The sequence below is a fragment of the Macaca mulatta genome, chromosome X, assembly GCF_049350105.2.
Source record: "Macaca mulatta isolate MMU2019108-1 chromosome X, T2T-MMU8v2.0, whole genome shotgun sequence".
Classification (NCBI taxonomy): Eukaryota; Metazoa; Chordata; class Mammalia; order Primates; family Cercopithecidae; genus Macaca; species Macaca mulatta.
The window spans coordinates 103991735-104005012 of record NC_133426.1 but is presented as its reverse complement, the minus strand read 5'-3'; the positions used below and the strand labels follow the sequence as shown (position 1 = coordinate 104005012).

General features: G+C 34.0%; 1 protein-coding gene and 1 pseudogene across 5 annotated transcripts in view; both read right to left on the bottom strand.

Annotated features, from left to right (window-relative positions):
• DIAPH2 (diaphanous related formin 2) overlaps nt 1-13278 on the bottom strand; it is a 918351-nt gene that overhangs the window by 557327 nt on the left and 347746 nt on the right. The window lies entirely within an intron of this gene.
• LOC144338659 (uncharacterized) lies at nt 9421-10100 on the bottom strand (annotated as a pseudogene).

The following is a 13278-nucleotide window of genomic DNA, read 5'->3' as shown; positions in this document are numbered from 1 at the left end:
ATATCTTGATCATCTTTATATCACTAGAAAGTAGTACCAATTTGATACATGGTAGACAATGAAAATAAAGCTTATTGAATTCAATGAAAGAACTATATTGCCAAACTGTAAAAATTCCTAAACTATACATGTTAGAAATTAAATTGTATCCTAATCTAAAAAATTAAAAGCCAGCCTTTCCAGTTATTGACCTTCAACCTCTATATCTATAAATAAAATGTATTTAAGATGCCACAGTCATTCATTGGTGCATGTTACACTTAAAAATGGCTAATCTATGATTGATTTATGTTTATTTATGTTTTCAATTTCCATCACTATTATGAAACTTAACAGCTGGCATATGTGTTTTCCTGGTAAAACCCATTACTGGTGGCAGATAACAACTAAGACAGATTTTCCTACGGCAAAATCCTACAATGTCAAGTCACTCTATATGATAAGCAGAGCCACTGTGGGTGATCCTAGAGCCTGAAGTGACTGCATGAAGGCAGCTTTCATTCAGTGCCCTCTAGTCCTGAACTGAAAAGTCAAAAATCACATATATCCACACAAAGCACATGTACATTCGTTACTAAGGATCCATTAATAAGATAAAGATCTGTGTAGACTGTATTAATTTTTTTCTTAGCCTTTTCTCTTTTAAGATATTTCTTTTGTGAATGGAGGGGGGAAGAATTGTGTGAAAGAGAGACTGGAAACTTGGAATATTGACAGAACATAGTTCTTGCCCATGAAATCGCCTCCTGAATCACTCTGATTCTTCAACAGGTAGTTATAATAGTGTCTTTCCCTATTCTAAAAATGAGTATTAATAAAAAAACTAAGTTGCATCAGAAAAGGCCACGTACCATACTTTCTGTATTCTAGTACCAATATCTCATGTTCAGGAAACTGTAACATAAGAATAAAGTCATTTTGAGATGTCACATGTCCATGTAAGAAGGGGTTACCTTAACTTCTGTTTCTGAAAGTATGATAGAATATGTACCCTGATATCAACTACCTGTGAAAAGAACTAAACATGATGAATATTTTCAAAATAATTCAGAATATATAGATAACCTGGCAAGAAAGTAAGGAATACCTAGAGGCCAAAAACTAAGTGAAAGATAAACTTAGAGAGGTAAATATCAATAGAGTCAGCTTTGACCTTGAGTGAATATTCTGAACCCAGATAAACTTGAGCTTCAGTTGTCAAGGCCTCATGGATGGGGGAATAGAAACCAAGCCTAGGGCCTAATCAAAGTGGAAAGAGTAATAGGAAATGGTCCTACAAACCCCAGAGGACTACACCTCAGTTTAACAGTAAATTAGAAATAAACTTGCTCATCTTCCACGGGGCCAGAAAAGAAAATTGCCGATACCAAAACTTGGTGCTGGATGGAGAAAGTAAAAATCTTCTCTGATAATTCCCAGTCCAAAGCCAGCCTTCATGTAGCCTGAATTCATAGGTCCTCAAGAGTCTTTAAAAAAAAGAAAACCTTAAGCCAAAATATTAACATCAGCCTAGGTTGGTTTTGCAACCCAGCCAAAGCAAACATGAATCTCCTCTGAAGGATATCAACCCTCATGCTAGGCCTTAAAATAGTTCCACAGATAAATGTACAATAAATAATAAGCATGTTTAATATAAAGTCATATTTAACTCTTCCCTATACCTTATTGCACAACAATAATAAATTCTCTACTCCTAGAGATTCTAACTCAGCATTTCTGCTCTTACTCTTCTCATCTTCATTCCCAAAGGCATTATGCCTATTCAGACTCTCAGGCCCTCTCATACTCTTCCATTTGACTTCCTTAAATACAGCTCTGCTCCTGTCTGGCTTCTAAGATTCTTCAATGCTTCCAAATTTCTTAACAATTAAAGTCTGAATTTCTTAGACTAGCATTTAAGGGACCTCATAATCCAGCTCAAACTTGCTTTTTTAACACCATTTTCTGCCATTTCCCCTAAAGGTACCCCTGCTTCCCCCATCTCCAACATGAACCTTGTAATCTACCCACATGTTATATACCTACTATTGCCTGGGAATATGACATCAGAAGCACCAGGGTTTTCAATATACAATTTATTCTGCTGAAATTATCTTTCCCTGACCCTCAAACATGGTATTAATTGTCCAAATCTTACCCACTTGGAAAGGCACAGATCAATTACCTCTGCTTCCGTGATGACGCCCATGTCTCTCCTTGTCTTCCCTGCCCTCATTCCTTGCAAATCAGTATCACTTCATCTCTATTTCACTTTTAGGACTTCCGTGGTTGGTATAATTGTACACGTCTTATTCTTGAACATTAAGCTCCTACATGTAAGGGTCCAAGTCTAGCTTAGTCATCTATAGTCCTCAAAAATACCTAGCAAAGTATCTTTTGTATAATAGGTGTTCAATAAATTGTTTGAATTAAGAGATAAATTGGCTTTAACAAGCACTTATATTCAGTAAAATACTATATTGAAGGCCTATAAACACAATCATGGGCATCCGAAATTACTGTTGTTTGACAGCTCTTATTTTTGAGCAAAGCAGCTAATGAGAGAAAAGAATTTCAAAAAATCAGACTGCTCCAAGTTCTTCACATGTTGTCTCATCTCAGATTAAATGAAGAAAGTGGTACTTCTTTAGCCCAGATACATGTTACTTCTTTAGCCCAGATACGTGCTTCTTCTTCAGCCCAGATACGTGCTTCTTAAGCAGAAATGAGCTGTGGAAATGCAGCTGGCTGCAGTTTTCATTTTCCTTCTTATAGGTAAACTATCAAGCTAATTAAAGAACCCCACATTATCCTTAAAAATATATTCAGCTATTTAATAGGAATAGCCGTCTAACTATTAAAGGCTATAGTAAATATATCCTCAGAGCTGTTAAAATTGCTTGAGGTGAGTGGCCAAATAAAAAAAAAAGAAAAAAAGAAAAAAAAAAAACAAAGCAAGACAGTTATATATCACTAAGACATCAAAGAAGTAGTCATCCCCTGACAAATTAAACCAGAGAATAGATATCTGCATCTCTAGATAAAATTAAGAATACTTCAAATTCCAGATTCTGGAAGCATCTGCTAAACACACCCCCCAAACCCATCAAGCCAGCAGCTGTGTGATCTATTTAAATATTCCCCAAACCACCTGGAAAAAATGCAAATTATACAGCCTTGTTCATAAAAGAAAATAAATAAATGTCTCTGCTGAATTTCTACCCTCCCTGTATTATAAAAGTTAACAGCCCTGGCAAGGGAGATTGCATAATTAAGAATTAAAATCTTAATGACTTAAATATTTTATTCAGTCTTTGATATCACATTAATAATAGATGTCCAGAAAGGGATAAATGTGATTTGCTGTAGAAACTTAAAGTCTCTCTGAATCAATAATAACAATGAGAATGAAAATATATTTACATTCATATTGTTTTAACTATTATACAAGACCAAAAGCTAAATCCTATATGGTATCTTAGGTATTTACAGAAAGTGATACTTTTAACAAAATCATTCTGTAAACCTAGAAACCATGTTACCACCTTCACTCCGTGGTTGCAAACTCAAAACACAATATTCCAAATAATTTAAATTCAGCAAGCAATATTACTGAAAGTAATGAATGTACAGATATGCATTGAGACCGTGTAAAAAATAAAATAGAAATAAATGCCAACTTTTCCAAAGATAAGACAAATCAAAGGAAAAAGGACTACAAAAAAATCATAAATCAGATGGACATATTAAATAGGCTCCTCAGGCAATGATCTAGTTTAATGTAACACTCAAAGAGCATAACAAAGTTCTTCTGTTCCCTTAAGCTAAGCGAACATCTTTGTATGGTTTCCAAAACTGACACATTTGAATAAAGTCCAAGGATGACTCTAGTTTCAATGTTAGTAGTAAGAGTGGTTTCTTTCCAGAGAAGGAAAACAAAAAACAAAAACAAAAACGTGGTTCTATTACTTGTGTGTTGTTGATGTCTCATATAGATTGGGTCAATCTAAAATAAGTTCTTTTAATATACTCTCATCATTATGCTACTACTACTTAATGAACCAAGTGAGAATATATGATTATTCATAAAGCAAAACGCAATAAAAGGAAAAGATGACTCAAAAAACAAAACAGCACTAATTTTTTAAAAAAATACCCAGCTCAAATATGTCAAGAATATAATTCACAAAGCAAGCATTTGATCATCACTGTCATGATAAAGGGGGGAAAGGTATACCATCAATTCTAAGATATATTTTAGAGAAAATTTAATGGTTAAAAATATGAAATGTTTAGGAAGAATATATTTTGAGACAGAAGATTTAAAAGCATAGTTGTTTCCACCATCAGATAACAAAAGAAACTGATAACAAAAGAAAAACACCAAATGTTATCATGTTATAAATCTGAAGTTCTGACTTTACGCCTTAGCAACCTAATGAGTAATACATCTGACAAGCTGGTCTAATACAGTTTGGAGATAGGGAATAGACCCTACCACCAGCTTCATTGGAAGCACCAGTAATTTAAGTAACTTTTCAAGAAATACAGCTGCCTGCACAGTGCTTGCATATATAGTAAGTGCACAATTAATGTATCAAGTGCAACAGAAAGCAACTCAGTATGTGAAGCACTTTTCTGTTGCAATGACTCAGTATATGCTTATTTGTAATAAGATCACTTATAAAGTAACATAAGAATGAAGGGAAAAATTTAGATGCTTAGGAGGAGAAAAGGAATTAAAATAAACATGAGTGATATCAGAAAATAAAGGAGAACACTGAATGTATGAGTTCTGAATTGAATTCTGAATTTTTCAATTCATTGAACATGTAGAAATTAGTTTCATCAATATTATGTCCCAACTACAATAAAGATATATTTTTAAAAACATCAAAGAACTACCACACCTTTAGTAAACTCTATGAAACCCCATAATCTGATTTTTAAAGTTGAAAATATATAACAAATATCAAGAATTGTTTTCTCCACCTGTAGTACTCCATAGTAGATTATTGAAGCTACTGTTTAAGTAACTTTCTGAGGTAGAAACAGATTCTGTTTTCTCATTAAAATCTCTTGTCTGATTCTATTTGGTATTATAATTTCTTATTTTATTAACTGAGTCATTGAGGCAACTCAACTAGAATATGAATATATGGCCATTAGATCAATTAATGGTATTTTTCTTATGTTAGGGAAAGTAAGTATTTGCTACTTCTTCACCTCACACATTATTACTTTTAAAAATTAAAATTATTAATTATAATTAGGCTACTATATACATTCAATGTTCTCCTCATACATTCAATGTTCTTCTTTATTTTCTGATATCACTCATGTTTATTTTAATTCCTTTTCTCCTCCTAAATTAGGCTCAAAATTACCTCCCACCTGCATCAAACCAATGAGACATATGTAAAAGCACAATCCTATGATGTGGCTAAAAAGTCATGCCCTAATTACATTTTTAATGTTTGTTAACTTAAAAGTAACTTGCCTTTTCTTGCATTCCAGTAGCAATGAGCATACACCTAATATCCAGGTACAATTTCCCACTAAAAGAAAATACAGGTTCCTCAGAGAAATTGTAGATTCCAAGACTGTGCAAGAGTAGCTACAAGATGAAACTAAAATGTCTTTCTATGTCAAAAAGTAAGGTAGTGCTAAAAAAAAAATGTAGGCATTTCACAGGAACAGATTGAGGGAGCTCTCACTGGCTAAATCTGGGAAAAATTTAGCACCAAGTAATGCATTGCAGTAATGAACTATAAACCATTGAAAAATAGGAACTTATAAGTCCATACTAATAACAAATCTATCAATAAGTAAAAATGATAGATGAGAAAGGAGAGGTCTTGCTTACAGTAGAATGCTATATGTAGAAGGAGTACTGTAATTGGCAACGTATTATTTTACAACCATTATGATAAATGTTAGATAATCTAGGGGAAAATTTTGATGAGGAGCAAGATATTTACATGGTCTTAAAGTATCTTCCCACAGACTGCTTATTAATTCCAAGGAAAAAAAGAGTAATTAGACACTAGAGAAATTATATAATACCTTAATCGAAAATTGATTTCTCCAACGAGGGGTGGACAGACAGTGAGTACCTCTAGGTGTGATACCTCATATAGTATCACCTATGCTGAATTCTGGCTAAGAACACATATCCTGAATCTAATAATAAGGAATACTATGTTTCTAAAAAGGAGATTTATATTTTACAAATTGTTGATGTCATAAAAGACAAAGAATGGCTGTGGAAATGTTCCAGATTAATGAGGCTGAAGAAGAAACAGAGATGGAGATGGAGATTGGAAGGAAAGAAGGCAGGAAAAGAGAGGGAGGAGGGTTAAGGAAAAGGGAAAGAGAGAAGGAGAAAAAGGAGCTTAACAGTAGTTGAGTAAAGGATATATACAAGTGTTCTTTGTAGTATTCTTAATCTTGCAATTTCTGTAGGTTTGAAATGATTTCCAAATACAAGGTAATGTATAACTAGTCTTTTCTTGGTGTTTCTTAGTGTGCTGTATTATGCTGTTTTCCTGGTCTCGCTTGAAAGGAAATTATTTGAATATCTACTTAAACGACATTGCAGAATAAAAGGAAAACCGGAAGTATTAAATCACACCATCACCAATAGCCTAGAATCCTATATCAACGGGGTACAGAGATATATACCATATAATATTATGATGTCAATGTTAAAAGCTAAGATACAATTTCTATACAAATATTTCCAATTTCTTTTTGTTAGAATCATAGAACAAAGTCAGAGGATCCCTTAAAAGTACCTAATACAACCATTTGATTTTTCGGTTTATGGAACTGAGGTCACACAGTCACAGAGAACCAAGACTTAAAACACAAGGACTCCTATTGAGCCTTGTCACCTGCCAAAGTATATACTTGGCTAACTTGAGCAAACTGAAATGTTTCAAGTAAATCCTTTATATAGTGTTACTATGAAACAGAGCAAAAAAAAAGCCTATTTTATCCCTTAAGCTGTTTTAACTTGTATATCTGAGGTATTTATTTTAACATAGATTATAATTATATATATTTTTTATTTTAAAACATGAATTTATAGATAAAGGGTACTATATATGCCTGACTATGCTTTAGAAATTCATTATAATCATGGCTAGCCATCATAAATGTCATTCCACGTAAACTGTTCTCATTACATGTACTATTTGAACTAGATAAACACAACGGAATCCATTTTCATTGGGCTATCTCTAACAATGCATGAAGTGATTTTCATTCAGTCATCGGTTTATAAAGTAATTGGTTTGCCAATATTTCATTTTCATATGATCCTGTTGACAGAAATAAGTATTAGGTAGCATAATCCAGCTATTCCATCTTTTCCATTTAATCTTCAGATCTCCTAGTCACTCCCCCGTCATTTACTGAAGACTGTAGCAACTGACTCAGTCTTTTTGTTCACTCTAACTTCTGTTGTTTTCAGTGACTTCATCATCTGCATCAGACCTATTATAGTCTCTCAGTTTAACTTATCCATCTTTTCCTGAATTCAGCCTCTGCCATTCAATCCTGTGATAATCACACCCTTACCACCTAAAGTAATACAACCTCCCAAATCTCAATTCAATCACCATAACTGATGATCTTTTTTTCTATAGTTCCAGTTTAGTCGATCAAGTAACCCTGCTGAACCAATTCTTAAGTGTCAACGAAGCCACCAGCCCTTTGACCCACCATCCATCATTCCTCTCCTGTCCTCACTTGCCTCCCTGTCTAGTTTAAATTCCATGGCCCAAGATATATTCCTTGACATTAGTAATCATTATCTAATGCTCTTTCCCCTTAATGCTTCCACGTTTTTGCAGGCCTGCATTTGTATGGCATTCTTAGAAAATAGCATAATTGGGAAGAGTAATATCACTCTAAAGTAATAATAATCAATTTCAAGGGAACACTTTCTATTATCCAGCAATGACAGCAACACTATACCGATAATTACTTCATATTTTTTCAAATGATTCACTTCACATCAACCCATCCCACACTGTTGCTAAACTGTTAGGTGGTGACATTGCTGCCTAACTAATGAGAAAATAGAAACTATCAAATGGCACCTCCCCACCCATAATCATGCCACTAGCAAATAAACTTGCATTTATACCATCTTCATCTTTCCCATCACAAAGGAGAAAAGGATCCTCCTATCAAAGGTAAGTTCTTCCACATGTAGGTCTAGGACTCCTCCCTTTTCTTTCTTTCACTTTTTATTTTCTCTCTCTCCTACATCTTCAACTTTTTCTTTCCAACCCTATTATTCTCATCAGTATTCAAAGATGCTTTAACATTTCCTATTTAAAAAAAAAAAAAAAAAAAAAAAACATAAAATAGGCTGGGGACAGTAGCTCATGCCTGTAATCCCAACACTTTGGGAGGGCGAGATGGGCAGATCACCTGAGGTCAGGAGTTCGAGACCAGCCTGGCCAACATGACAAAACCCTGTCTCTACCAAAAAATACAAAATTTAGCCAGGAATGGCGGTGTGCACCTGTAGTAGTCCCAGCTACTCAGGAGCTAGAGGCACGAGAATCGCTTGAAGCTGGGAGGTGGAGGTTGCATGCAGTAAGCCAAGATTGCACCACTGCACTCCATCCAGTTTGGGCTATAGAGACTCTGTCTCAAAAAAACCCAAAAAGCAAAAATCCTAAAACACCCTAATACCATACCCTTCCCACATACTACCTTCTCTGTGCTCCTCCAGAGCCACGCTTTTCAACAGTTGTCTAGCCAAACTGCTTAAACTCTCTCACCTCCAACTGTATTCTTCAATTCACACCAACATGGCATCTAGTTCAGACTCTCAGTAGCATTTGATTCATTTGATCGTACTCTCTTTCTGAGAACGTTTTCTTATTTTGGTGCTATGACTCATACTGTTCTACTTTTTTTGGCCATACTTTCCTCAATTTGCTTTGCTGGATCTTCCTCCTTTCTTAGGCCTGTAATTGATAGAATGCATCAGGGCTTCTATCCTGTACTTTCTTTTCTTCTCCATGTATATACTCTTTCACAAAGTGATTTCAACCAGATATATTATGTGAATACCATCTATTAGCTAATGATCTCAAATTGATACCTCTAGCTATAACTAATCCCTGGAATTCTAGACTCAAACTCTAACTATTTACTACTTACCAAACAACATTTCCAACATGATTTCAGTCCAAAAAATATCTCAAATGCAACATGTCCAAGGCATAACTCTCTATTCTTGACCCCTGACCCTGATACCACCCAAGTTTTTCCTTTCTCTGTAAATGGTACCATCATCTAGTTGCTTAGGCCAAATAATTAGGAGTCTTTCTTGCTTCCTTTTTGTCTTTTATCCCACAAATCCAATTCATCAGCAAGTATTATTGGTTCCATCCCCAAAACATATGTGAAAACCAATCAAAGAAGTGAACAAAGCAAATTGAGAAAGAGTGGGCTGGTGAAGAAGGAGGAAACCCCGGAGAGTGCGAAGTCACAAAAACCAATCATAGTTTCCTCTAAGAAAGAGGGAATGGTCAAATATATAATAAAATGCTGCTGAGAAGTTAAAATAATAATCGAGCCACAAACATGGAATGTCACTGGAGTTCTTAAGAAGAGTAGACTCTGTGGAATGATGGATCTGAAAGTTCAATCGGAATGGACTGAGAGTGAGATGAGAATGTAAGACGGTGACTAATAGAATCATAGAGAAATTTTTCAAGGGGCTTTGCTGTCTGAGAAGCAGAGAGATAGGGAATAGTTGGAGGGAGCTATGAGGTCAAGAGTGGTTCTTTCTATCAAGAGAAGAGACACTAGAGCATGTTAGTATGCTGCGGAAAATGATCCAGTAGAGAAGGAGAAAATAAATATGGCATAGAGAAAGAAGCTAAATCACTGAGGAATGGGAACCAGGGCACAAGTGGACAGATTGCTCTTCCACAAGTACAGGGACTCTTTCTGTCCACGGTAACGGGAAATAATATGAATTAAGATACAGGACAATTTGATAGATTTTGCAAGGGAAGATGAAGGGGCTCTTGATGGAGTGCTTCTAGATTTGTTAACGAATTATGAGGTAGTTCATCAAATGTGTGCATGTTTACGTTTCTCTAAGTGTTCGTGTGGTGGGTACTTTAGGGATTGAGAGGTGAGGCATAAAAGAAGTTGAAGAAGAGAAAACATGAGAAATAGCTACGTTACAGAGCAAGAAAAAAAGATACCAGAGAGTTTACAATATAGCATTAAATGTCAAATTTGTTACTTACAGGGTTTGACCAAAAAGAAATCACATATATACCAGTTTAGTGGATTTTTCTTTCATTGCAAAATTACAATTTCTTATTATACAGCAATGTATTTTTGGAAGATAAAACAACATTACATATTTTGTTTGTTGTATGCTCAAACAAAAAACCTGTCACAATGGTTCACAAGTAAAATGACACTCTTGTAGACAAGCAAGTTATTCATTTTTCTTTGTACAAGTCTATTTCTGTATACAGATGTCAAAAATTAATTTGAAGATATAAAAGCATGCAATTAAAGTTGCACTATGGTAAAAAACTATGCCCATTTCGAGCTTATTTCTATTATTCTGTGGCTTACCATTACATGATCAGAAAGCATGATGTCTCAATGTCAAGAGTATTCATTTAAAATTATATCAAATAAGCAAGTTGTATTTACAAAACCAGCAGCATGGGCTGGAATTGTTTGTCTTCTTTTTAGCATTTTAATTTACAGCTTTCTAAATGCAAATTAGGGAAAGAAAGTCTCTGCTCACTAGATGGTAAGTACATATTTTTTCCTTTTTTAAATATCTCAATTGTATTAGTGGTGTTATTTTATTGGTAGTGTATTTACATGCAGCCTTCACACATGGCCTCCAAAATACTTTATAAATATTAAAATAATGCCTACAATTTCCCTCCAACTAAATCTCTGCAATGTACCATTAAAATTATCCTTCACAAAAGGCAAATCATTACTCTTTTTATATTAAAAAATAAAGTGCTACTTTAGACAACTGATTTCTCCAACAGACAAAAACTGAGTAATATCAGAATGTACATCCCCCTCCAGGATATAAATACAAAATAAATCCATGAAACTTAAAAGATCCCAAGCTATAAAACTCCCTCTGCTTTGGCCTTTCAATTCTCAGCTCCATTTTTATTACAGGGCAACTAAAACATTACTCAGGTGAAGCAGTAAAGGGGAGTTTTGAAAAAGTCATCAAATCCTCTCTCTGTCAAGCAAAGATGGCAAAGGAGTTTGAAAGATAAAGCCTTTTGTGCAAAATAACTCATCACAGGTTCTCTAAAATTGAACTGCTAAAATTGGTGAAGCTTGTTCACATTCACAGAAAGGTATTCACTCACTTGATAAACTACCAATAGGGAAAACACTTCTAATCCCAGTAACATATACAGTCATAAATTTGTGACCTTTTTAACCAAAAAACAATGTCTACTTGGTTTTGCATTTTTCACTGGATAAAACAAAATAAATCTCATTTTCAAATTGTTAAATAAGTTAATTTTCAACTATCGGTATTCATGTCTACATATTTTAAGCTATTAATATTGCTAGACAAGTATTCTTTAAAAGCTACACTCCAAGGTTGCTTAAAAAATAAAAGTATCTTCAATGGATTTTATACCTACTTAATATGGATTTTTACATATTTTAACAGACTATAGTGAGTTCTAAATTTTAGCAGGGTTTCACAACATAAACTCACTTAAAATTTGCCTCAGTGTCAATTTAAGTAGCAAATACAATAAACAAGAAGAGGCAATAGTTTCTATACTTTAGTGACAATAATTATTTCATTTATTTGATATTTATGGGACTATAAATGTTGGATTGACTTCACAAAATAGAATTGAGCAGAAATAGTATTTCAGTTTTTCTGACACACATACACATGTATACACACATGCACACATGGGAAAAGTTGGTATGACAGTAAAACTCAAAAACCAAGCATTCATTATCTTAAAATGTAACATAGTCAAAGGATTTCTGATCAGATTTTATTTTCAATGAGTGACTCATCTATTTTCTGGATTTTATCTTATGACATTAGCAATGGTCTGATATTCACTCAATGAAAACATAAATCAGAAGCCTGAGAGAAAGAGAATAAAGTACTAGCTTCCCAATCCACACAGAAAGAGGATTATAGTTCTACATTTAATATGAAAATTTTCAAAGCACAGCCATTAGCCATGAAAAGAAATCTCTTTCATGTTCAACAAATTCATCTAAGAAACATTAGAAATATATTTATAGATCAAGAAGAACTTCAACTTGGTCTCTTACAATATAATCATCATTACTGTCACAACAAATTCTAAGCAGTGATTAATGGCACTGGTTTTCATGCACATCATTCTATTTTATCATACTAACATCCATGTAAAAAAAAGTATTATTATAATGACAGATGAAACTGAGATTTAGAGAGGTTAAGACACCTGTCCCTGGTGGCAGGGCAGCCAGGATTTAAACTCAGATAGTCTGGCTTCAAATAATATACTGTCAATTAAACTGTTACAAAAAATAATAATAAATAATCTCTGCAAGAGTAATAGTTGGCAGATTATATAAGAACCTACCAAAACCTTATACTAATACCTAGCCTGAAGGCATCACTGCTAGCTAGTCAATGTATAATCTTACAACTAAAGAGAAAAGGAATGACAGAACCAGAAAAGAAGATGAATTAACTCAATTAAGTCTTCTTAAGTCTTCCTATTGTCTTCTATTTATACTCTTCATTTCTGCTGTTATTTATTTATTTGGAATGCTTAGTTTAGGTAAAAAGAAATCAACCCTGTTTCCCCCATCAAAGATATGTAAATATTACAAATTTTTTGCACATATCAACAGATTTAATGCCAAAAGTTTATGATGAGAAATTCATTAAGTCAAAATTTCCCATTGGCTTACACTGTCCCAGAATAGTTAGTTCCAAGGAAAAACACTGCTTTTTTTGAATGCCTCTGACAACTTCTAATAGGGAAGATATAAAGAAATATTCATCACAAACAAAAAAATAGGGAAGATATAAAGAAATACCCAGTACAGCCACCAGTTAACATAGCTCTCACACTCCACTTCTCTGCAAATAAATGTCTGAAGCATAATTGGAACATGCTACTCCTATTTTAACTGAAACACTTCACAAGTAGAAATTTTAAGCCAGTAATCAGTACCATTCTGATTATTGTACCATTCTGTCAGCAAAGGTTATTCCCTTCTAAAGCC